Consider the following 22,602-nt stretch of genomic DNA (forward strand, 5'->3'; position numbering starts at 1 on the left):
CACATAATTAAATAGCCAAACTCTGACACCTGTTTGAATGATGCATGACCCGTTACCCATTCTGCGCGGAATTCGGTTCGACCTTTAACAAATTGTTTTTACGAGGAAAAGCTGAGGCAAGGAAGATAGCAAAACGTGCAACTCATGGAATATGACTTTTTAAAAGAGTGGATTGTATAATGAAACTTTGAATTCTGACCTTGAGCGATCGTGGGCATTAAAAACTGCTATTATAAGTAGCATCTTCAGGTAGTTGCTGTCCCCAGGCAAGCATGCATAATACTGGGAATCGTTAGAACGAATGCATTGGCGTCTAACACAGGCAGATGTTACTCGCACAAATAATTCGTTCTTCTCTGCATTAGTTTATTTATTTCATATCTATTTCTATTTAATGTTTTCGAGATCTGATCAGCTGTATATGAAATATTCTTTTTTACGGTCATTCAAGCATGGTTTTTGCTTGAATAAGTCCGTTTTTTTAAGAGAAATTTTACGCTCTTAATTTTGATCTAACAACAGCATAATTAAGAGCTCAGATGTCTGATATTCACCTACACTATATCAGCTTACGACTATGACTATTGGCATCTATTATAGGCAGCTGCACAAATAATTCCTTCTTCACTATATTAGTTCATTTATTTAATTTTAATTTCATGTCACCAGACTTTTGAAATCGAAATCTGCTCAGCTGCATATTTATTATCCTTTTTGTGGGCATTCAAGTGTAGCTTTTATTTGCATAAGTCTGTGTTTTTTTTTTTTTGAAAAATTTTACACTCTTAATTTTAATCTAACAACTTAATTAAAATGATCAGATGTCCCGGATTCACCGTCAATATCTCGGCCTATGATTCTTTATCCCTCAATGATACGGTGGTGGATACGGTACTGATGCATGCTTTGTAAACACTCTTACAAGACGCATCGAGCGAAATATAATTGCTCATTCAATTTATTCTATATTACCAAATTTGACAAAGCGGTATAAATAAGTAAATAAGCAGAAAATGCTTGAATGAAGTGCGCCCCGTAAAAAGGTTGTGGCGTGTGTGTAGCTAAGTCGTTCTCTTGGCCCTAGATGGCGCTACTATAAAAACAAGAGACGCTCCCCCACCGGCTTAAAATCACTGTCTTCGTAACAGCGGGGTTGCCCATGGCAAGTGCTATAAGAAACAACAGCATAATAAGTTCTCCTTGCCAATGCAATGTTATCCCATTAAAAAATTATCATTTTCCTCCTGATTTTAAATAAAGTGTCATGTTTAACTTCTTTTTACTTTTAAGTAACAAGTTCACATTAAAATAATTATAATAAAAGTTGAATGAATCATTTTTTAAAAAATTTTAGGGTCCGAGCAATGATCTTTTCCTAATTCTAGTGTATGCAGAATTTAATCATTTTATTTTAAAAGATAATTCTTTATGAAAAAACCTTTTCTATTGTTGCTTTATACGCAGGCTCTTTGTATCATTATAAACATTAGAAAAGTGTTAAGATGTCCTGACTAGGGATTGCAATACCGGTATACCGGGATACCGAATACCGGTATTTTGAGCCATTTTAAAATTTTGTAATATCGGTATTCACAAGTTTAAATACCGGTTTTTCGGTATTTACTAGAAATTTTTTTAATTGTCTGCACTATATGTTCCGGGATCGCTAACGTAGCAAAATAGTATACGTTTTTTTTGTCTCCTAACGGGTTAAATTAATTAACTAATTAATGGCTTAATTAATTACTTAAATCTAAATTAGCGAAACATGGATTATCCGTGAAAGAAGATATTGTATCCATAGCAACTAATGGAGCAACAGTTATGAAAAAAGTTGGAAAGTTGATTGGTGCAAATCAGCCATTGTACTATACTCATGGAATTCAATTAGGAGTAATAGATGTATTGTACCAAAAAAATAAAGAACAGAAGAATCCAAATGTTGTGGATATAGAAACTTCGGATTCCGACATTGAAGAGAGTAAGAGTGAGAGTAATATTGACAATGAAGATAATGACAATGTAATTGTTGAAGAAGATATTGCTAATGAGGATGAAATATTAACCCATCAAGAATTGCTTCCTATAATTTATAAAGTTCGAAAAATTGTCAAGATATTTAAAGTTTCCCCTGCAAAAAATGCCATATTACAAAAATATATACTAAGTGAAAATAAAACAGAATATATGTTAATAATAGATTCTAAGACACGTTGGAACAGTTTACTCCTAATGATGGAACGATTTTTGAAATTTAGAAATCCTATCGAAAAAGCAATAATCGACTTAAACCTGTAAATTAATTTTTCAGATAATGAATTCGACTTAATATCCAAAAATATATCAGCTCTACTTCCAATAAAACTGACTATAGAGACATTATGTCGGAGAGATTTTAATTTATTAACAGCTAATGCAACAATAAATTTCATGTTGCAGTCACTGAAAAAACAGCACACACCACTATCTAAAGAATTATATATTACATTGAAAAATTGCACAGAAGAAAGGCATACCGAAATAGAAAATGTCTTATGGTATTTACATAATTATAATGATTTTAAAAATGAAAATGAAAAAGAAGAAAAGAAAATAATCAATTCAAATCTGATTAAGTTTATAGTAAATACACACATTCAGAAGAATTAGGTTCAGTTATCGAAGATTATGATGACAATAATATCGATAGTGAAAAGGAATTGTATCTTGAACAGAAATTAGAATTAGCGATAAATTAAAAAAAAAAAAATCAACGAACCAAAATACAATACAGAAATCAGCTATATTCAAAACCATCCGACGAGAAATTGATTTATTTGAAGATGAGGGATTTGGAGGTAAATACTTGGAAAAAATATATCGCGCATTGCTAACAGTATTACCAATTAGCGTAGATGCCGAAAGAGCGTTTTCGACAGCTGGTAATTTTCACACAAAATTACTTTTCAGGCTTAAAGACAGTACAATTGATGCTTTATGTTTTTTAAGATCACATTTCAAAAATTTGTAATAGTACCACAGACTGAATAGTGATATTTACACTTTTTTTGTGATTTAAATAAATAAGATGTTCCTTTACTTTTTTGTGATTATATACTGTTATAATTTATAAGTTACATATTATTTTTGGTGATATTTACACTCTTTTATAAAACTGGCAAATAAAACAAAGAAACACCTGTGTTTTCTTTCTTTTTCTAAAATTTCTAATACCGGTATTAAAACCGGTATTCCGGTATTAAAATCTAAAAAATACCGAATACCGGTATTGAAATTTTGGTCCGGTATTGCAATCCCTAGTCCTGACTGAGTAGGAACAATCTTGGTATTTGACTGTCTTGATTTCAACATCTTTTTCCGTTTGTTGAAGTTCGTAAATGCCGACTTCCACATGCAAATAAATTCGTAAATTAAAAAAAAAAATATTTTGGTACAATTGCAATTAAGAATTAAAGAATAAGAAATAAGATGCATTTTAAACATTTTCAATTTTTCATACTTGCGACGAAAAATTGAAAGATTGCGATATTTAGAGTGAAAAAAATGTCATGACCCATAAATTTGGAATAACTGGTAGAATAAAAGTCTTAAATAAAATGAAGGAAATAAAAAGAAATTAAATTTCGTAACTATATGTAAAAAGCACATTTAAAATGAGGTTCAGGTTGTTGTTATTTCATATTTTTACACACACATCCTTTGCATTGCCATATTGGAATTGTTAAAAGGACAAGAAATTATGTTGGTTCGTGTCGATATGTTTGCGTTATAACTTGCATTTGGGACAAGACTGAAAGTGCTGTTCTTGGGATATTACAAACTGGATACTCCGACCCGCCAGAAGACACAAGAAAAAAACTTGAATGATTGGACCGCCGCAACAGCAACACTGGCGGGAACTGTGACTGAGTCCTAAGGGCCATCACCGGCCATGTGTACAACCTTTTTCTAAGGTAATACGACCCGCTATAAATGGGGGCAGCCAGGCCCCCACCTTTTCGTAAACTCACAAGGGTGGCGAGAACCAACCACCATTCCGGGAGCTTCTCATCCTCGATTACGAGATGCCCTACACCGTGGGGCCAGTTCTTGGGATAGGATGAAGTCAGGTTCCAAAAATCAGATCTGTGAAGTAATTTAGTACATATGCACCAAATCGAGACCTCAATATATGTGTGATCTTTAACCTGCATTTGATGAAAAAAGAAAATCATGGACCAGAAAGCAGATCATGGTGAAATAATAAGGTTGCTATATATATATCACTGAATTGAATCTTCCCGAACTTTTTGACTGTTATCAGGGAAAATCTTGTTTCACAGCCACTTTTTTTATGATAGACGAATAATAAGCCCCAATACATTCAGAAAAAATGATTCGACATTCAAGATATTCAATTAGTAATAAAAAACGAGCCAAAATATTTCAATCTATGATAGAACTAGGAAAAACCTTAAAAAAAGGCGGGATTCGGTTCAAAAATGGATAAAAACGGACGATTTGTATTCTCATTTAATAAATTATTACCCCTTGATTTGAACACTTTTCGTCGAAAATTCCCCTTGAACTTCATCTGAATAGCTCCATCAATTTTTGTTGAGTTATCCTATCATGATCTCAAAGCGCCAACACGAGGTTACTCTGCATGATCGAAAGCCCATCCAAAGATGGCGCAATGCAAATTAAGCCCCGGATTTTGGGCGATAGGAAAGAAATCTTTTACCATCTATCTGTATTATGTTCTTTCTCGGCGCTTTAATTGCCTCGCCAAAATAATCGAGTTTTTTTTTTTTTTTTTTTTTTTTGTATTTTTGGTTTAAGTCTATCAAGGCTGTCAGCAGAGTCGTGACTCACGTCTGTTGCAATCAAAACTGGAGCACTCATTCCTGTTGAGAAAAGAGATTTATTCTTTCTAGATTCCTCACATTCTTCAACTGACGGCCTCTGAGTCTTTTTAATGGATCTCTGTAATGCGTTTCCATTCCTAAAGTGGTTGCTGAGAGGCCTTCATTTCTACGAATCTCTAATTTAATAGTGATCAGACCTCCTGTATCCATTAGTATAGCCTCACGGTTGTGATACTTTGCTTCGGATTAATTGAAAATCCCGCTTGTTTCATTACAAAGGTTTTCATTTTTTGGAATCTCTAATTCAATACAGGGAATTAGATAGATCATGATAGTCTAGATATAATTTTTGCTTCAGATTGACAAACAAATCTAGAATTTGTTCTGTTTTTCCGTAGTTTTCATTCAAGTCTCTTGTTTGATAGAGTGACCCGACATGTGAGATCAATCAGGGAAAGTTCTGACTGTGATTTCTTTTTATTTCGGATTAATAGAAAGTTCAAAATTCCAACAAAGTGTTCTTATTTATCTTGCTTTTACTTCTAATTAAATAGTTTACATTTACAAATTAATTTTTAGATTTTAACCTTTTTACAACGGAGTTTTATTTCTTTTAAGCGTTGTCATTTAAAGAGCATTCATGCAAATATTATGCACAATCATGAGTTATCGACTCTTACTCTTGGATCAAGATTTTTTCTGATTTTATACGAATTAATGTTGCATACAATTAGATTTTTTTTGACGAAGTGCGCATTGTGGATATCGAGTATAGCAGATATTCTTATAAAAAAATACACCATGAATTTTCTCTGGAAATAAAGAATGGCGTCAATTTATACATGTCACGCAGTGCACGTGAGGCATATTGTACCTAATTAAATTTGATATCTTACAAGAAAAGGAAAAATAAGAAAAGAAAGGATGGGGGGGGGACTCACAGCGTTAAAATGTAATACTAGACAACTTTAAATATGAAGTTGCTTTTACAACATAATTGTGATTTATTATTGATTGATTTTGTTATTGAAATATAGAAGACAACTTATAGATAAATTTCTTGATAAATTTCCTTTTGTTAATTAAGATGTTACTCTATGCTGTAATACTATATGATTATTCAGTATTCGTTTCTTTTTATATTAATATTTTGTTTTTTGTTACAGGAATTAAATATGAATGATAATTTTTCTTTAATTAACCAAGGACATTCAACACAACATTCAAGTATTTTGAACATAGTATCTCTTTCATAGTATCTCTTTTTTTTATCGCGAAAAAATTCCCGAAATGCGAAACAAGAAAATTGTTATATAGAAATTATTATACTATGAGATTCTAGAATAGGATGGTTTATTCACTCATGGAAAATATATCTAATCTGAAATAGGAAATTACTTTGATTATTTCTCAATTAAATTTTTTAACTTTTTTTTTAAGCAACAAGTCTCATAAAATAAAGATTTAAAGGTTATTTTTTAGCTTTTGAATTAACATGTTTCTCCGTTTCTGTTAATATATTTTTCTTTTTATTCGTGGGTGTGATTTTATGCTACTCCTTACGTGCCTTGATATGTCACTTCATTTGTGCAATGAATTTTATATGTGCAGTAACTTTAACTGTAGTCCTTAAATATCTGTTTTTATAGTTTCCGTTTGTCATAAAATCGAATGCAAATCACAAGAACTCTTTTATCGTCCACATTTGCATAATTTTACGTACTTTGTACTGTCGATAAATTCATTTAAGAATTTTCAAAGATGTGTTTATTCTTATATAGTATAGTAATTTATGATTCAATTTTTTTAAAGGTTACATCTCTAATTATCTGATGAATTTGTTGTTTTAATTTTCTGTAGCTTTTACTTATCTATTAACATTATCACTATAGAGACTAAATGAAGTTTTTATCGTAAACAATAACTCCACAGTATGGGTTTACAGCTGTCTGGTGTATCATTTGCCCATTTAAGAAGTCATGAATATGATCTTACTATATTTAAAATTATTTAATGCATTTCAGCTGAATTTCTCTTTATTTATATTTTTCTCTCAATACATAATAGTACTTCGCTTTTACATTTCCGTTTTTAACGTTCTCTTGTAATGCACTTTTTGTTAATTCCCTTATATTTTCTATATTCATAATATATTAAAACTCTCTAATTTACTTATATGAAATTTTATAGCTCTTATCATTTACACCATGGAGGTAATTTGAAATGTAACAAAATCACTGTAAAATGGAATCATGACCAATTAGATATGCTTAAATTAACACATATATTCCTCTGGTAAGTGGGAAGTATTAGATCGGATTAATGCTGCAGTTAAGAGAAACATATATCTTCAGCAGTAGCGGCACAGTCAAAGAGCATCTCTTAAATGCTCTGCAACTGAGCAACACAATACAGGAACATAAATATCAGTTGCCTAGCGAGTTCTTAACGCTCTGCTTTTGCATGTTAAATGGAAATGAGAGCTGTCTCCTGCCAAGATTTCTGATACAAGTAAATATTTTACTTCACTAACGCTGCTGGAATCTCGCTTCCGAATCTGTGTCTTCCCTGTTTTGCCCCGGAATGAAGTTTCGTTTATTTATGGACAAGAAAAGGCAGCTGTGCATTTTTTTTCTTTCTCTTTATCAAGCACTGATACTTTGTCTTTTTCCTATCGTTGCGCTTATTCATTAAAAAAGGATTTGTTCGCATACAATTCGCATCATTATCTTCATTTTACGTATTTATTTTAAAGAACCGTCCTTTATTTCATTGCTTTATATTTTAGAAAACGGTTTTTTTTACAAAGAACTTTTAAGTGAGTGGTTTTATATGAGTATTTTGTTAAATTTTTCTTGACAAATGGTAATAAATCAAGATGCTAAACATTGTGAGCAAACATTTAAAGGTATTAAGTTTATGATTACATTAAAAATAGTTTCTTAGAATACTGGTCTTATTATTTTGGAACTATGAAAATATGTCTTACTTCTCTAATGGCCTCTATTTTCAAAAACGCTTATGAATTTTAACAAAAAGTAACATTTAGAAATCCATTTTGTTTAAAATAACTTTATAAATTTTATCGAACTACAAATTCTGCAATTTATTTTTGCTTGTTTATTACTTTTAAAATCCTAGTTTCGACACCTGTACTTTTAGTTCATTATTTAGTCATTTACTGCGACTTTTGTATAACAAGCTTACTGCTATGTGTTTTGGAAATGACGAATATTTTATTCGGACGTGAAATAGTTATAAAAATTATTTCATTCAAACAATAACTGCATGCAGGGAAAACTTAAGAAGCCTTGTTTTATAAAATAAGCATTTTAACCAATTCCGCACAGATCTTCCCTTGATATAGATTTTATATCAGGAAAACGTTACAATTACTTCAAATACTTACTTCAATACTTCAGGGAAATTGGATTTTTATTTCGACAGTTTAGCCCATATAATTCATGAAATTGTCCAAAGGTTTCGATCTGAATTTATGCCGGAATATTTTTGTGGTTGGGTCCAAACTAAGCCAATTCTAATTTAATTTTTTTAACATTGTTGAAATGAAAAGAACTGTGTTATTAATAACTAGCAAAGTGTATATATATATGTAATGATATTTTAAACTCTTAATTTCAGTTTAATTAATTTCCAAAGTTTTATCTTAATTTAGCCCATAATAAGTTCATTCTCTTATTTCTTGATCCAATTCCATTTTCTTTACTTCATTAATTCAAAAGAAGCTTTATAAAATTGCTGAATCGGCTAAACGCCGACACATTCTCACGCTCCGCGTGAAAGGATAGGAAAATGTCTAGTAAGCACTTTCTCTTTAAAAGATCCCTGTGTTTTCCTTGCTTGTGATTGATATGCGTCAGAAATCCCCATCAAAATCTTATTAATATATTATCACTATGAAGAAATATTTTCAGTGTCAAAATCTCGGGTTATATAAGACGAGGGATAATTTATTTCGTTCTTCTTCCCCATTTCTGCTTTTGTGACGCGATGTGGCGGACTTGCCTTGTCCGCGTCTCTGCTTGTAAATAATTATGCTTTCCTGATGGATTAAAATGAATTTAAAAATGTAAAATATCTCGGCTATGTCTTCAAACCTGCCTTCTGCTTCAAATAAAATAATGCTTACATATATATAAAGAAACTTTAAAAAACCGAAAAATATCGGTTCAAGACCTTACAAATTTTATGCTAGTTTAATTAATAAACACTAATTTATTTATTTAATTTATATTACAATTTTAAAACTATAACACTGATGTAAGGTTTTAATGTAAGAAAAGGTTAACAAATAATAAGCATTTAGGATTATTGTTTCGCACTACATTTTCAAACGAGCTGGACTGAGATAAAAGGGCAACTAATGCAACAGATGACAATGCTTTGTAAAATAATAGCACTATTATAATTTTCAATAATTATCTTAACAAAATCTAGGGAAGGGGGAATCTTAAAATTTCAAAAGGCAAAAAGTTTATGAATATTCTCTAGTAAATATTTTATTCTGCAGAGCAAAATCTTCAATTTTGATACCGCTAATAGTCTCATTTTTGTAACAAAAGGTTTACGAGTTCGTCGAACATTTCCGTTGATCGAGGTACATGCTAGTTCCGAAGAAGTCCGTCGAAAAATGAACGTGCAGCAGAATAGTGAATGAGGACTAAAAAGAGGGATGCTCTAAGAATGCAAAGAACATCTTCAGGTGGCTGTGTGGTTGCTTCCTCTGAACAAACATCGGAGCAACCACCTCGTTCACCTGGACCACAGTACATTTTTCATCTGTCTCCTGCAACCCCCACAATCGCGGTGTCAACCGAAGAACTTCAAAAGAGCTTAATGTCCCCATTGGCCTGAAGGGGGTGGAATTCTTTGAATCCTGCCCGCGGATCAGGTTTCTTCGGTGTTTGGCGGTCCGTCCGTCTACATACCTGTCGTGTTAAACATTTCATCGGTCACTTTTGGATTCTCTTTTTGTCAGGAACAGTTTGGTACTCTGCACAGCTTGAGAATGTAGTTTCTCATTGTACCTCTCACTTCATGCATACAACGACCAGTTGATTAAGTGTCTGGAATTCTCTTGTTCTTTTCCAGTGATGAAATTTTAAGATAAGAGTTGATGGTCGTGAGTGTTTGTTAATTTTTCACAGTCCCCAAGCCCCCTTTGAATTCCCATTATTTATGCATCATTTTTTTAATGATCTTTAAATAGATCATTTCCATTCCATTCCACTTCACATTTTTATTGTTTTTAAAATACTAATTAGAACAAGGATAGGTCTGAACGAAGTGTATTACTAAAATATCTAAGAGAATAATTTCGAATAATGACTTTTTGCTAGTAAATAATTGCGAGTCTAATGATACTCTTCAGTTATGACTCTATACTCTAAGGCATTTTCGGGACTAAAAATAGTTTTAAACTATGACTAATGTTTAAAAACTTGGGCGGAATCTCAGAAAAGATTAAATGCGCTCTCTGCAAATTTACCTTTTAATAAATCGATGAGGAATTTGTTAATTTTATAGCAAATTTTATTTATTTCATGAAATATATCGAAATTTCGCTTTTCACACTAGTTTTATTAATATTTCTCTGACTTTGTAATTCAAATAGGATTGTTCAAATTCTTAATTTTATCGTGAATTAATCCTATTTTAAAATTGTCGAAGAACTGAAACTCATTAACTGGTTTAGAATAATCGCATAGCTGAAACTTTTAAGCTCATGTTTATAGATATACATAATAATAGTTCAAAGATATCAATGATTTCAATTCTTTGGAAAGTTTCTTAGAAATTCGAAAGAAAATGTTTGTTTAGATTTTGCTTACACTTCGAACAATTTTATTTGTAAATAAATTATTTTTAAACTTTACTCCATAACGTTTAGTTTGTTAAAAGATTTTTTTTCTTCTTATAAGCCAACGATGCCATAACTAAAAAAACATATTTTTAAAAGAAAACTAAGGCCAACATCGTTATTGCCGAGAATGTTTTCTTATTTTTTAAAAGAGTTCTTCTAATTAAGAAAAATTGAAATAAAAGTCGTGACCAGAAACTTATTAGAGTTTTAAAAAGTTGAAAGACCAAAATACTAAAACTCAAAAAAATCATAATTATGATTTTTTAATTGTATAAATGACGTAAATGAAACTTCATTTGGTACATATTATAAAAATGCATTTATATGTATATTTTTTTTGAAGTCGAAAATCGTGTATAATTAATCTTTTCATATCTTTTATGACTTTTTTTTTACTAGCAGTGAACTTTTGAGCTTTCTTTTTTTGTTATTTTCTCGTGCATAAAATTCATGAAATTTTTTTAAAAAAAGCTTCATTAAAAAATTATTATGATCATCAAAAAGTTCAAATATGAGATTTCAATATATTTTCACACTTTAGACTTCTTCATAACCGAAAAACTAATTTGTTTTTTTGCAACTATGCCTGTCTGTGAACATAATAACTCATAAATTCATAAATTATTTGACATAGACGATTAAAATTAAGCATAAGCTCATTACATCAAAATTTTAAGCTTTTTATTTAATTTTGAACGAAATCCATTCCGAAAATTTGTCTGAAAGCAAGAGTGCACGATAAATATATAACACACACACACACACACACACACACACACACACACACACACACACACACACACACACACACACACACACACACACACACCTCTATCTGAATAAAATCTGGTACACCGTTTTAGCTATAACTGTAGATTCTTATCAAATTTTGAACGAAATTTATCAAATGACTAACTGCCTGCATATTTTAATTTTGATCGAAGGAAATTTGTCTGAAATCAGGGGTGTAAGATAAACATTAAACGCAAAAAATATCTGAATAAAATTTGATACACAGTTTAAGCAGAAACTGTAGATCCTTATGAAATTTACGAAAATTGTACATGTCCAAGTAACGTAACCTGAATACAGAAAGGAGATTTTTATACAAGAAAACTGATAGACTGTTACGAGGGAATGCGTAAATAGTTAAATTTTGGAACTTACGGAAATTAGCTATTTCCCTTCTCCTCTTTAATATTTTTTTTGCCCTTTAAAATACCCTTATTTATTGAGTTTATTAAAATGCCCTTTATTATTGAGTTTTCAATCAACGGACACTACTACTCTTTTGAGGCGGTCGTTGATTGGTCTTAATGATGGAATTAAGAACTTTATAATTTTTTCAGGTTTGTCATAGACAAATTATTTTTGTTCCTCCACTTAAAATGTTATTGTATCTATTTTAGTACATATGACTAAGGAGAGGGCGATTGTATAAATATTTATATTCGGTAATATTTTTAGCATTACATTTATTGACTCACATAAGAAAAAAAAAAATTCTTCGCATCATTTGAAGCATTTCTCCAATTCAAACGTTATGCCTACTTCTAATGATTGGAAGATACCCGTATATTTGCATTTTTATGTCTTGTTCTGAGAAGTCTATTTATAACTAATGGGGGAAAAAGTTGGTCTATGTTTATTTCTTTATATATTATTTTTCATTTGGACCAGCACATTTATTAACTATTTTGAAAAGGGTTTCATGTCTTAAATTAAAGTTCTAAGTACTTTCATTATTTTAACTCTTAATTTTATCTTTGCTACTGCTTTCATCTATAATTTAATGCATGAAACGAAAGCAGCTGCATTCGGGCTTAAGTCAGAGGCTTGTCATTAACCATAACCGTGAGGATGAGAAATATTTCGGGCTCATCTGAACTTTGTAAGATGCACTTAAAAATATTGTAAATGCTTTTAATATCTTTTTGTTATCTTTAATTTGCTCCGAAGCCATTTTTTTTTTCTCCTTTCCAAAACCGGTTTTGATTTTTAAAAAAACAATAAAAAGCAAACCGCGGCTTTTATGCAACATATCTTCCAAGCAATTTTTTTTGACGGAAAATAAAAAAGCGCAAAATAAGTGTAAGAACTAGCGGGCCTGAGGCGAAAAAAACCCACTGAATTCGATTCTCAACAAAAGCAAGTTCGCGTGGCTCACGTGCGGTTAGTCCCTACTCGTGTGCCTCAACCACCTCTGAGTGATGGGCGGCCACTAAAAAGTTCACCCGATAAAGTACTGAAAAATTTATTAACAGGTCAAACATTAAAGGAAAAAGAAAATGCTAATGCGGTACTATTTTAAGTGGATTTGAACGTTAATTTTTTCCCCATTTATTGATAATAACTGAAAAGACTTTTTTCTGCCTTTTTTTTCGAATAATTTATATATATATCTATTCAATGCACTTCGTTTATGATAGTAATATTTGCATACAGATTTTATGTATTACAAAGGCAAAGTTTTTAGCATCTGATTTACCTTCAGAAGGAAAAAATACATTTCGTCTATATGATACTGATATTTGCATACAGATTTTATGTATCACAAAGGTTAGTTATATTTACTTGACCCCAGTTATTTTTACTTGACCGTTTGCAAAGATTGTCTTATAATACTTTTAAAACGATATTACAAAATTTTAGACTTGAATGTCGACTGCTTAAATTATATCAATGATTATTTCTACATTTTTTTTCAGATTTATTTTGTTGTCATAAGTAGTGTTCACAAATCACAGACAAAATTAAATTTTATAAAAAACTATATTTTTGATATAATTTCTTCAAAAAAGAAATTTTGTTTTACTAATTTAGAGATAAGAGAGGGAGCTCTACTTTTTGCTAAGAGCATGTTACTGAAAGAGATTTTTTTCCTTTCACATAAAATATATATCAAGTGTATTTCCATATCATATTTATAAGGAGGGAGTCGTGATTTTAAGAATGTACCATCATGTTTCAAAAGCATGTAAATATATCTACAGTTGTATGTTTTACAGCGGCGAATTTGGATATTTTGCAGCCTTAAATTGGTTAAATTACGAGATACCCCTTTTTAATAAATTGATCTACTTAGTTTTCAACACATTTTTAGCAGGTTGTGATTTATTTTAGATTAATATATATATTTTTTAAATTTTATCAACTTAGTTATAATGTATGTTTCTATTTATCTGTTATAATTCCAGACTTCTCGGCATCCAATTTCATACATAATATTACTGAAACATAAGTTCAGTGTTTATAAATATTCTCATAATTAAGTGAACTTAATGAAACGTACGAAAACGTGATTAAGTCTTAATATAGCTTAATATTTTATCATTTGTAGAATTTGAATTTTTTACAAACTTATTTATTTCAAAGTAGGAAAATAAAGTCTTCTAATAACACCTGCTTAGAGCCCTCACTCAAACTAGTTCCCTAAAGGAACTAGCTAGTTGGAAGTGTCAATGCTTCATATAAATTTTTTTGTCTTTTTGTATGTGTATATGCTGAAATCATTAAAATATTAACAGTATACTTCGGGATTGTATAGCAGAAATTTTTTTTAGTTTATTCCTCATGTTTTATTTTTATGCATTGAAATATATATATATATATATATATATACATAAAAAAAAACATTTATAAATTTTCAGCCATTCTAAGAAAAAAAATAATTAAAGTAATGTTTAGATCGTGCTTTTTATATCAAAATCAATCGCCTTTTGGTATCAGATCTGATCTAAATCATCTCGGAAGATTATGTTGTGAACAAAATAAATAGGATTAAAAGAAACCTATCAATAGAAAGGTAAAATCTTACATTTGATTGTTTAATAACATTCCTCCAGGCGTCATGTTTCAGCGGCATGATTAGCATACTATTCCTCATATCTCTTTGTTGCCGCGCTGGAAATAATCCTGTTATTTATTTTAAACGAAAACAGAGCTTCTTTTTTTCCCCGAGCCAAATCACGATGATAATCGCCAAATGTGGCAATCTCTCCGATTTATGGGCACCTGACTCGCCCCGGGCAAAACAAGTTCGTTGCCAGATTGCTTACGCGGGATCTACCTGCAAACACGGACCGATTTCATAGCTCCGGCCGATCGTCGGTATTTTCTACATACCTGTGCGTGTAAATGAAGCAAAGACTGCACGGTGTTTTGTTTTGATGTGTGCGCACCTTGTTTGTGTGCACTACCGTGTGGAACGTAAAATTTAATTTTGTGCGCACCTGCGCTGAACGTCAGAGTGCGAAGTTTTCGAATCTCAAACGCATATGCTTACTTTTCATGCTTCAAAGGAATCGACGTAAACAAAGTCGGGGACTTCAGAGGTAAGTTTTCATTAGTTTGTTTATTTAGAGTATATTGAATAAATACGTTTTAAATTCGATTGCTTTGATTTTGCTGAACCTGTGTCTTCTTTTTCCGAACTTAAATTCATGTGTGATTATGTGATTTCCTCCGTCAACATTGCAGTTTTATATATCCAGAATCTTAAAATTACAGACTTTTTACTAGCAATATAAATATTACCTTTTTTATTACCTCTCTCTGGAATATATTTTCTCATATAATGTTACCTAGAGTAATGATTTTTGGTCTAATAATTTTTTTCAAATGCTTGTTTGGTCTATATTAAGTTTAACATTGACTGTAATAATTTTTGTATATATTTTTAAAAAACTAAATTGTTCATAAAATAAAGTTAAAATAACTAATTTAAATTAATAAAAAATATTCATTGCTGTGTATCAAATTATAAACGCGTTTATGATAAGAAAATTTTATTTCGCCAAAAAGATGAAACATTTAATTTTAAATGCCAGGTGTTTCCGCCATATATCTATATTAAAATTATATTTATGTTTTTAGGTAATTATACAAAGTTAAAACAATCGTATTATTTAAGCATATCAAAAACAGTTATGATGTATTTTTATTTTAACAAAAATATCACTAGCTGAAAGTTTGCAATTTCTTTTTAAATATGAACTATTTTTAATTTAAAAAAAATAAGGAAATGAAAATCAAAAGTCATAAATGCGAATTTTTATAATTCATTTTTTTTTTGTGCTATAGGTATAAATTGTAAACTCCAGAGGTTGTGTTGATTTGGCGTATAAATTAAATTTTTAAAGTATGTATTCTCCAAAATCTGTTTATGGTGTGTAGTAAATAGTGAAGAGCCCATAAAACTTCAAGGGAGGCACGTCTTTATTATACACGCACTAAATCATACAGACTTACTGAAATTATATATTGGAAATTTTATTTAATTTATATAAATTCGACATTTTTAGATTTTAGAAGTGGATTATGCAGAAAATCTATAAAGAAAGCGTGAAAAAAAATTCAAAAATGATGGGCAAATTATCTTAGCCATATGATACATTGAGTGGTGAATAATTGGATGTAATTAGATTTTGCTGGAAACCGAAAAAGGGGTATCAAAATGAAACGCAAAAATATATTAAAATAAGGTAGAAAATGCCATAGTATAAAACAATCCTATCAGTTATATTCTTAATCTAGGGTATCAATAGATTGTTAAATAAATCGCTGTTTCTTTTTCTTGAGGCGAAGTACCTTTTAATTTACCCTTTCCAATTGGTTATATTAGCTTTACATACACAATGTATTGTGAAAGTTAAAAGAAATTCTGTGTGAAAGCGTATATGTAGTTAGCCATCAAATTTAGTTTGTAATTTTTTAATACGAAATTAATCTCAGCTGATTAGTTATAAAAAGAACAAAGAAAAAAAAACTGAACAATCAGATACATTAAATTAGAGGCACGGACAAATACGATGTGTTGTTTCAATCCAGAACAAAAAGTCAAAATTGGAGATTGTTTCAGCTGCTCCAGGATATCTGACAATTAATTCAATAATAATAATATTAATAAAAAAAACGTATGAGTGTTGCAATATTAATGTATCATATCAATAAAAGGAGAGAGAGAGAATGAGAAATTTAGAGAAAACTCCATCATTGTTTGCTAAACAATCCAGTACGCGCGAGAATCGGTTTCTTCCTTTTTTTTTTTTAACAATTATTTTTCAATTTTTACGAGGGCGAATGGCGATATCTGTGGTTAGAACGATAGCGCAAATTTTGTTATTTTTCTCTCTAGGATTTCGTAATTGGAATGAATTTCGAAGAAATGTTTTCATCAAATTTCGCATTGCTGTTTGTAGTTATTGCCCAGAAAATCGTTTACATTTTTAAAATTTTGTTTTTACATTTTTGTCTAGAGTCGACGGAAAAGCAAGCGTTATGTTTGAATTAAGTAGCAATTTTAAAATTTCTATCTTAAATGTAACATCTGTATTCAGGTGAAAAAAATACCCATTTATAAAATTAATATGATAATGCATTATTCAGAATTGTTGTTTTACTTCTAAATCTGTGAAAAATGTAAAAAAAAAAGAAAAAAAAAGTAAAACATAAGGATAATATAAAATATAAATCATTCTTATGCAATGACTTCTTTTGGTGATTATTGTATTAATTGAAATAAATCTCTTGGTTTTTCATTCCTTTGTCTTAATTAAAGGGAACAGGATATTTTCAATAACTCTGGAGCCATAGTTAATCCCAGACACTTTAGATAATGAGGGTTTGAGGTGTGCAGCCTATGCAGCCAGTCGAAACCTCTGACCCTCTGAACTATTCCTTGTTATTTTGAGCTTTTTATCAGTGACAGTAATAACGTGAGCTTACGTATGAAATTAATATATGCTGTGAAATTTTAATATGGAACTGTAGTATTCAGAAAAATAACCTGATTATAATCTATGCAACTACTTAGGGCCGTTTGCCAATCGATTAAAAAAGTTCTATTAGCCGAATTGTTAAGCAATTCCTATAAAATACAAATTCTGTTAAATATAAAATATTAGGATTATACCAACACATTGTCAGATATCTATTTGATTACTTAATAGTTATTACTACAAATAGTAACTACTATTTAGTTATTAGTTATAGTAATTACTATTTAGTTATTACTACAAATATAAACAGCATACCTCTGTTGAATTATATTGTTTACAAATGTGGATGACGTGCCATTATGAATCATAATAAATAAAAGACAGACATTTTCACGAAGTTTCTACTTAAAAAAATAAACTAAATTATTAATTGACAAGCATATTAGAACAGGGACCTCATAATGCGCTCTGTCTAGGGCTGCAAAATACTTAAATGTGCTACTGACTATAGTGAAAGGAAATTTCTGAATATAAATTTATAAACTGAATAAATCATTCTTAAATAAATTGATCGTTTTTAAACTTTTGTTTTAAATGGTTTAATTTTATGTGCGAAACGGGAATATTCAGGCATTTCTTTTGAAAAATGAGGACTTTGTTCATTGAAGCAAAAAAGATCGAAAAATAGCAATTCTCCCATTATTATTAATAATAAACAAACAATGGAAATTGTTTATTGACTTTAACTCATATGTAATCGATGTGATTTATATATAATTGATACATATTAATTAAAGTATATTAAAAGATCCTTATTGATTATTCTAGATCATTATCGATTTGTATTAATGGGAATTCATATTTAATTGTTGTATCCAATTAAATTACTTTTCGATGTTGTGTATTTCATAGCATCAGCTGCAACACAGATTAAAAAGGGCTCTCTATCTTATTCTTTATATCATGAGTTTCTATTTGAAAATTTTCCTTTGTACAAACATTAAAAAAAAAAAAGTGTACAAAAATCAAAATTTTGGGAACTGAATTATAACTGTAATCTACTTAATTTACTGTTCAAATTAGTGTTCCGAACTACTTAGTATATTTAATTGATTACATCCAGAAATCTTATTTATGATAGAATTATATTTTGGGAAAGGTATTCCTAAACTCAAAATGTATAATATAACATTTGATAAATTTAACAAGTCTATGGAAATTTTTGTTGCTGTTAAATTTCATCTATTCATCATTCTTTTCCTTGAAATTTCTATAGCATATTTTTTAGGAAGATTTTAGAACCATGATTGATCTACTTTTTAGCAGTATTTTGCAAAACTTCGTTTTTGTATATTTTTCTAGGGCTAGTGTTTTTTAGCTTATAAATGCTTTTTTTTCTAGTTATATAATGATGTTGCATATTTCTTTTACTTCACTGTGAATTATTTAACGAAAAGTTTTGAAATCACTTTTCAAAGTTTCGGTTTGTTATTAATGCGAACTACTTTCATCGTTCTTTTTTTTTTTTTTTAAGTTCTAAAATGTATATCTTTCTTCCAGTGTTCTTTTTTTTTTTCCTTTTTTTCTTTGTTTTAAAGAATGCAGTTGCTTATTAGATCGCATCACTGACTTTATTCTATTTTAGAAAACTTGGAGCAAAAGTTTAAACAACTGGACTTAGTAGCTACATTCGTTATTTTTCTTTTGGTTTGTTTTTTCCTTAGCCTGAGTGCACACACAAAAATGCAGCTTGTAGCCATCACTTGTTGGCAAGCACGTTTACCGACCTACGCTTTTGTATTTGTAATCATTCATCAATCAATTCCTGTCCCGCCTGCCATGGACGCTGCCGGAGAGAAACGCTGGAGCATCTTCTCAGCCGAATTCTTGTTCATCAGTTTTCTTTCTTTTTTCATTTCTTGGTCATCAGTTCGTGACCAACTAGAACCATTTTGAATCAACTTCAGAGAAAAGCGTTGGATTAAAGTGACCAGACTTCGATCCGGGATGTTCTGGATCGCGAGTCGCTAACTGTTTTGTGAATTCCGAATATTGAAGAGGGAGGGGGGAGCCCTCAGAAACAATGAAATTCTTAATTATTATTCCAGTTTTATTTGAGGTTGATGTGCCCCCATTAGTCATATTAATGGGACTTAATTATTAGGTGCTTGCATGTATTTTGATCAGTTTTCACTTTAAAATTACATTTATTGAGAAAACTTGGCACAATATATATCAATCAAAATATTTTCCATCATTTTCTACAGCGTTTTTCCATTATCGTCTAATAAGTCTTGCAAATGATTGTCTTCGTTTTTTGGGGATGGGGTGGGGGATCCTCTATACCGTTCTTTGTCATTGACATCGAAATCACTACTCTTGAATCGTTGAAACCAAAACCGATAATTGGGATATGACGGAGCAGCATCTCCATGAGCTTCTAAAAGTGTCTGATGGGCTTCGGCAGCAAATATCTTCAAATCAAAAAAAAAAAAAAAAAAAAAAGCAATGAATGTCGAAAATGCAATTTGTAGCGTTCCATGACTGAGATCTTTATACACTGAATAACTTAATAATACTAAATGTAATACGTTCAAAATGATTGCAATAAAGTAATAATAAATTGGTAAAACCCAAAATCATTGCCTTTTCTATAAATACTTCGCATGTTTACCAATTAGTGTCACTGGTTAAATTACATCCAAGCACCTAATATATATTTAATAGAAATTGGGAGAGAGAATAAATTGTCTTAATAATTGTCTCTTGTAATTAAGATTTGTATGTAGCGATATCAATTATTTTTTGAAATTAAGTTAGAGACATGTAATAATATAGGTGATTACGTTAAATAATCCATTTTTTTAAAAAAAACAACATGAATTTTTAAAATTTAATATTCATAATGTTTGAACAGGTTTCTTTATAAAGTCGTTAAAATTTTGTTTCTGATTCTATTTTTTGGGAGGTTACATTAATTTTTGTATTTGCATTTATGTAATTTTAATGCGATTTTACGCCATTAAATGTTATTTCCTCAAATTCTAATCATAGATAGAATCTTCTTACGGAAACCTTTTAAATTAAAATCTGATGCATATTTTGTGCCCCAGTTTTGTATAATGATTTAGCAATATAATCTGCAGTGCCTGAAGTCGAGAATAAGTAATCTATTCGTTTAGAAATATTTTATATTCGTTTTAATATTTAATAATGATAAAAAGTCTGAAGTCTTCATGTTATATGTCAGTCGAACTGTTTTTAAAGAGTATTTTTGTCAGTCAGTCTTGTATTTAAAGAGTAGATAAAAATTCAGCTTATTTTTTCATTTTTTTTTTAGGAATTAACTAATATATTTCGTAAACCATCTGCAAAATTTTAAGCAAATAATTTGATAATTTTCTTTTGTTTTATACCTCTTTTTTAGGGGAAAAATTGTTACTTAATTGGTATCTTTTGGTTTCATCAATGTTTTTAAATTTTTTTTAATGTAAAAATTCAAAAGTATATCTATTTTAGAACGTTTTTCAAAAAATTCATCTAGAATTTATTTATAGACAGACCTCTTGAGAATCAGGTAAAATTTATGAGTACCCTGGTTAATCTGGGACAAAAAAATTATATTTAATTTGCTCATTAGAAACAATATTATTTGTTTCTTAGAAATACCTGACAGTGTTGTAATGGCCAGACAATATCCTTGTCTCGGGATCGAATGGTCTTGCGTTTACAACTCGAGATTCCTTCTAATATATACGGACTTGATATTCACAAAAATTTATCGGGGCTTAACATTTACTTTTTACTATCATAATGTGAGAATCTAGACACATTAGCTGCCGGTGCAAATATCGTGTTTGTCATATGAATCATTTTTTAATGCCTTTCGTCATCGTGTATCCCTATTATAGCTTTAAAAGGACTGCTGATGTGATTTATCAGTTTGATAAAATTCTTGAAATGAAATACGGAAATTATAAGATTCGTATGAATTCGGAACTTAGAAATTGAACACAAATATAAAAACATCATTTTCAGGTAAGAATCAATGGCAGATTAGCTAATCGTCTAGGACTATTCAGTGGAATGGAATTACAGGCATGTTAAATAAATAAATAAAAAAAATGGCATGAGCGTAGTAATGGAATAATTTGAAAAAATACAAATTACATTTTGTTTAATATGGTTAGTCAGGTTCCTGTCTGTTTTTTACATTCACTTACTTATTGCAATATTATAAACACTAAGGCCTGTTTTGGTATATGACAAATTAAGGGATGTTTTTTTTTTTTAAATGCTGTAAAATAGCCGTACTTATATATTTTTTCATAAAATAAACCGAAAACACATTAATGAAAACAAAATATATAATTAAAATGTCTGAAGTTTTTTCTATTTGAAAAAGTGGGTGTTTTGGCTAAAATGGAGTACGTATAAAGCAGAAATTTTCTAGTTTAAAAGTTTAATGAATGATTTGCGAAAAATCTTGCAGCTGACTTAATTAATATATCTCCCAGTTCTTGAACTAAAATAGAAGCCTTCCTTATATCTAATAATTAAACCTTGGGGTTCATTGATAAAAAAAACTCAAAATTTTAATTTTTTTTTTTTGGTATTGTAAAGCATTAAAACAATTATAGAATATTTTTAAATGAACAGATTGTTTATTCACTCGTTCAGAAACTGCACAGCTTATTGAGAAATGATTTGCCAATTTTGAACTAAAAATATGCTTTAGAGTTTAATTTGTGATGTTTTGTGCATGGGTATTCTATAAAAATTAAGTATTTGAGAAAACAGCACTTTAAAATAAAGTTACTGTGAAATAGTATTATAACATGTGTTATATGAATATCGATGTAACTTTACAAAGAATGATTTTAGAAACAAAATTCACACTGAAGAAGGATGATTGTTCGAGAATTAATAATAATAATAATAATAATAAAAAGGTATTTCTGCAAAGAATCTACTTTCCCAACATAGTTACCTGCCTTAGAAATAAAACTTAGATGCCACACAGTCATGAGTCATGATGAATAAATAAAAATGTGTACATTTTTACAAATTTATTAAAGTGAAAAAATAAATCCGTATTGTGGTGATCCGTAAATAAATTCGTAATGTGGTGATTAAGTTAAAAATGCATTCA

The 22,602-nt window shown here is 29.8% G+C and overlaps 1 protein-coding gene across 2 annotated transcripts in view; it reads left to right on the plus strand.

Annotated features, from left to right (window-relative positions):
* Positions 1-22,602, plus strand: part of LOC129968490 (epidermal growth factor receptor-like) — a 179,984-nt gene that overhangs the window by 97,735 nt on the left and 59,647 nt on the right. The window contains exon 1 of one of the 2 annotated variants that reach the window (XM_056082419.1): positions 14,802-15,065. The exons of the other annotated variant lie outside the window; for it this stretch is intronic. The gene's annotated coding sequence lies outside the window, so the exon portion shown is untranslated. Of the gene's footprint in view, positions 1-14,801; positions 15,066-22,602 lie in introns of those variants that run through there. 2 annotated transcript variants of the gene reach the window in all.

Source organism: Argiope bruennichi, chromosome 5, assembly GCF_947563725.1.
Source record: "Argiope bruennichi chromosome 5, qqArgBrue1.1, whole genome shotgun sequence".
In the NCBI taxonomy this organism is placed as follows: Eukaryota; Metazoa; Arthropoda; class Arachnida; order Araneae; family Araneidae; genus Argiope; species Argiope bruennichi.